The 5,365-nt window shown below is 32.7% G+C and overlaps 1 pseudogene; it reads left to right on the top strand.

Moving 5' to 3' along the window:
- Nucleotides 1-3,608: 3,608 nt before the first annotated feature.
- Nucleotides 3,609-5,053, top strand: LOC131276767 (elongin-B-like; annotated as a pseudogene).
- The last annotated feature ends 312 nt before the right edge of the window (nt 5,054-5,365 follow it).

The raw sequence follows: 5,365 nt of genomic DNA, 5'->3' as shown, positions 1-5,365 counted from the left end.
TCTGTCCCATTAGCTTGTTTATTTACCACACTTTTAACTACAATACTTTTATAAGAGTTCTTGCTATTTGGTAATGAAAGTCCTCCTGCTTAATTTTTCTTGAATATTGTTTTAAATATTTTAGATTGTTTACATTTCCATATAAATTTTAGAATCAGCTTTTTAATTTTCATCCAAATACAGACACATACTCCCACACACACAAATTTTGATTGGGATTACATTGAATTTATAGATTAATTAGGAGAAATTGACATTTTTACAACATTGAATCTTCCAATCCATGAATATGCTATATTCCTCCATTTACTTAGATATTTTCTAACTTCTCTCAATAATATTTTATCATTTTCAGCATAGAGATCCTGCACATATTTTGTGAGAGATTTATTCCTCAATATTTGATGTTTCTTGATATTATAAATTGTGTCTTTTTTACAATTTCATTTCCCACTTAGTGCTAGTATATAGAAATACAATAGATTTGTGTATATTAACCTTGTATCCAATGACACAGCAAATTCACTTATTCTAATAGTTTATAGATTCATTTTGGATTTTCTAAGTACATTTTCATTTTATTTGTGAATAAAAAGAGTTTTATTTCTTCCTTTCCTATCCTTATGTCTTTTATTTCTTTCTCTTGCCTTATTACATTGGTTAGTAACTCCAGTAAAACACTGAAGAGAAGTTCTGTCAGGCATCCTTATTTCATTCCTTATCTCAGAGGGAAAGTTTGCAATATTTCACAGTTAAGCATGATGTTTGCTGTAGTTTATCAGTTCAAAGATGTTCTTTTCTAGCTCTAATTTGCTATGAGATTTTATCATAAATGGATACTGAATTTTGTCAAAGCATTTTCTGACTATCAAGATGATCATATGGTTTTTCTCTTTTTGACTGTTAATGTTGTGAATTAAATTAATTGATTTCAAATTTTAATCCTAGCTTGCATATCCTTTTTTATATACTGCCAGGTTTTATTGAGTAACATTTTGCTACCATGTTCATAAGAGATTTTGGTCTTTTCTCTTTTTTTTGTAATTCTTGCCAGGTTATAATATTAAAACTGTGCTGGCTTAAAAAAAAATCAGGACGTGTTCCATATTTTTATATTCTCTGGAAGAATTTGAATGAGATTAATATTATTTCTTCCCTAAATGTTTAGAAGAATTCACCTGTAAATCCATTTCTTCCCAGTCTTTTCCCACAAAGCATGTAAGTAAACTATTAAATTTCTTTGATATTGGGCTGTTCGGATTTTCTGTATCATCTGTCAGCTTTAGTAATGTGGTTTTTTTAAAAAACTTTGTCCAATTCCTTTAATTTTTCAAATTTATTTGCATAAAGTTGTCATAATATCTTCCTATTTTTCAAATTTGTAAGTCTATAATGATGGCTACATTTTCATTTCTGATATTGGAATTTATATTTTCTCTTTTTTCTTGATTAGCCTTGCTAGGTAATTATCAATATTATTAATCTTTTCAAATAATCAAATTTGGGTTTGTTAAATTCTTTCCATTGTACACTTATTTTCTATTTTTATTAGCTTCTGCTTCTATCTTTATTAATTCTTTCCTTCTTCTTTCTTTGGGATTATTCTTGTGGGTTTTTTAAAGATTGTTTTAGACATTTAGTACATTAAATATGATTTTTCTTATTTTCTAAGGAAATAATTTAAAGCTTTAAGTTATAAATGCTTTAACTTTCTAGGAAAAACTTCCTACAAGTTTTTATACATAGTATTTTTATTATTATTCAGTTATAAGTACTTTAATTTCCATTTTTACTTCTTTGAATTTTTAGTTCAGTATTATGAGACATTAAAAATTAAAATGTATGGGGGTTTTCTATCTTTTTGCTATTTATTTCTAACATAATTGCATTGTGGTTAAACAACACAATCTATAGGGCATCAGTTCTTTGAAATGCATTGAGAAGAGTTTTGTGACCTGGCATATGGTCAATTTTCACAAATGGTTTCTATATGCTTGAAAGTTTCTGTATTCTCTAATTGGTGCAATGTTCTGTAGTATACATCCATTAGATCAAAACTTATTTTTTTTGCTGTTATCAATTTCTTTCTTATTTTGTTGATAATGGAAGAGATGTGTTGAAACCTTTCATTATGGGGCAAATTGTTTATTTTTCATTGTAGACCTATAAATTTTTACCAATAAATATATTTTTAATTTTATTGAAGTATATCATTCATATTTGAACATCAATAAATAATAAGTATATAGTAAAAGTTGTGAACTTACAAAACAAACATGCATAACATCATATAGGGGTCCCATACATCACCCCACCAACACCTTGCATTGTTGTGAACTATGCCTTATATATTTTTTGAGGATTTGTTATTATGTGCATATAAATTTGAATTTTCATATTTTCATTATTTTTCCTATTTATCATTGTACAATATACTTGCTTAACTCTAAATATGCTTTTGGTCTTAAAGTACATTTTTGTCTTTTAATATAACTACTCCAGATTTATTTTGATTAATATTTGCCTAGTATATCTTTTTCCATACTGAGCCTTTTGAGCTTTCATTGTTCTTTTGTTTTAAATATGCCTCTGATAAACAGCATATTATTAGCATTTTCCTTTTTGATCTAATGAACAATGTTTCTCTTTTAACTTGAGTTTTCTCCATTTACATTCATTGTGATTATCAGTATATTTAGATTTACTCCTTGTATCTTATTATGTACAGTTACTTTTTCCTCTTTTCCCTGCTACATTCTTTTTTGTGTTTATTGAGGGTACTTTTCCTTTTTCCCCCTACTTTATTAAAAGTTAAATATTTCATATTTACTTGTTAGTAATTGCCCTGGTTATTTTCATCTGCACACTGAATTAACAAAGGCTGAAGATAAAACCTTTAGAATTTCCTTCAGTGGAGTCTTTTGGTTATAACTCAGTTTTTTGTTTGTTGGAAAATGTCTTTATTTTACTCCAATTTTTCTGTTTTGTTTTTTAGCATTTTTAACATTTATTTATCATAAATGTCATAAAGTAGACATTATAAAAATCATTTTAAGTGGACAACTCTTTGACATTTAAGTACTTTGGCAATATTATGTAACTTTCACCACTATCTATGTCCAGACTATTTTTGTCATTCCGAGGAAAACCTCATACTCTTTTAGCAACAGCTTCCCATTTCCCCTTCTCCCCACCCCTGGAAACCACTATTCTGCCTTCTGTCTCTATGATTTTGCTTGTTATTTCATATAAAAGAAACAATACAATATTTGTTCTTTTATGTCTGGCTTATTTCACTCAACATAATGTCTTCAAGTTTCGTCCAGGTTATGGCATAAGATCCCTGGAGAGGATAACATATAATCATGTAAACTTTTATTTCATAGCTTTTAAAGTGACATAAACTTACATCAACACATGAGAGAACATGATTCTTAAAATATGCAAGTTTAGAAAGGCCACCTGAATTGTAAAGAAAACAATCATTGTATTAATTAATCTTGCATACTTCCTATCCTAAATTTTTCAAAGGCACAGCAAACTATGTTTAGCTTGGACAACCTATATTTCAATCCCAACAAAGGATAGAAAGAAGAAGCAAGTTAGGCATGGGTACTCAGACACATGTATGGAGAGAGAATGCAACGTTATTCATTCCTGATTATGATTTTGCTGGGACTTGAACTTCACTGAATAATCAAGCGGCATGACTAAATTAGTTCTTATTAACAAAGTCACGTTGACCATCAGCCACACTTTCAAGGCTACCATTTGACTATGCCCATTTTTCATTTATGGGAAACAATTAAGAAATCAACCACCAACCATTAACAGAAGATATAATAGACTGATGACGTCTTCATCGCTATTATATCACAAAAGTCCCAAGAATATTAAGTTTAACTTCTAAAAATCACCCTATCTAGGAATGTACTTAAGCTTTAAATCCAAAGAGCAAGGGAAAGGAGGATGGGTGTTGGAAAGCACAGTCTTTATCCATTCTCTCACTAATGTAAACGGTCCTCCTTTTAATTAAAAGAAAATTCTTGTAGGGCCGTCAAGAAGTGAATCAATAGGAAGAGAGGATTAAGAAACTTAAGACAGCTTCCTTTAATCCCAGGGCAAGTACTAAATGTTTAGATTTTCATAGGCTTCGAGTTTAATAACGGACAGTAAAAAGACTTTTAAATTCCGTGAAGCTTACAAGCTTAAGTTTAGAATGAGTAGTTTAGGTTTTTAAATCCTCAGTAGACAAATCAAATGGTCTACAAATAGTGTTTCATCTTGAAAGAACACTACTTTCAAAGTATTAGTGCTGAATGTCAGCAGATGATTAATTTGATTATCAGTGTTGAATTTGTGAATATACAATAATAGGTAAAATAGAATAAAATAAGATTCCCTAAGTAAATATTTGACATGCTATAAAAATATAGGTTTAGATGTTTTTTAAAAAAAATATTTAAAATGGAAGGGCTTAACTTTGTAATCAGTGTTATATTTCTCTCCATTTGTTAAATTATTCTACAATAGATAAAGCATAGTCTCAATTTTAAAGTGACAGAAATTTACATTAGGAAACACACCAATCCATGCCTGGCACATAAAAATAAATCTATGGGGACCGGGGTCCGGGGCGGGGGACCTGGGGAGGGCGCGGGCCGCGCGGGGGGCCTGGGGTGGCGGGGGGCCGGGGACCTGGGGAGGGGCGCGGGGGCCCCGGGAGCCGCGCTCCCGCCGCCCACCGGCCCCAGGACGTGTTCCTCAGGATCCGCGCCACAGGACCGCCGTCTTCACCGACGCCGAGGAATGGAGCACCGCCTTCGAGCTGAAGCGCATCGTGGAGGGCATCCTCGAGCGGCCGGCCGGCGAGCAGCGGCTGTACAAGGACAACCAGCTTCTGGACGGCAGCAAGACAGTGGGCGAGGGCGGCGGCGCCAGTCCAGCGGCGCGGCCTCAGGCCCCAGCTCCTGTGGGGCTGGCTGTCCCAGCAGACGACACTGCGGAGACCCTGTGCATCGAGCCCTTCTCCAGCCCACCCGTGCTGTCCTAAGGCTCAGTAAAATAGAATATGAAACATTGCTAAGTTTTATTGACTATAATAACCTACAATGAATGCCTAAGGCAACTATATTCATAAAAGGTACTCAAGAAATATCACCTTATGATTTCAAGCATAATTTGTGAATTGTTCTTTAAAGGTACTTTTTAAATTGCTTACATGTTCCTTAATTTTACATGGCCACCTTCACGAGGTGAAAGTGCCAAAAGCAAATCTCAACTTTAAAACATTTGCCAAGAAGAGATGCTCAAAGAGACAAAAGTGTTTTTAAGTATAACATTGGTTTTCTCAGTGAGATAATAA

This window comes from Dasypus novemcinctus, chromosome 3 (genome assembly GCF_030445035.2).
Source record: "Dasypus novemcinctus isolate mDasNov1 chromosome 3, mDasNov1.1.hap2, whole genome shotgun sequence".
NCBI lineage: Eukaryota > Metazoa > Chordata > Mammalia > Cingulata > Dasypodidae > Dasypus > Dasypus novemcinctus.
This window is presented reverse-complemented; position numbering and strand designations above follow the sequence as displayed.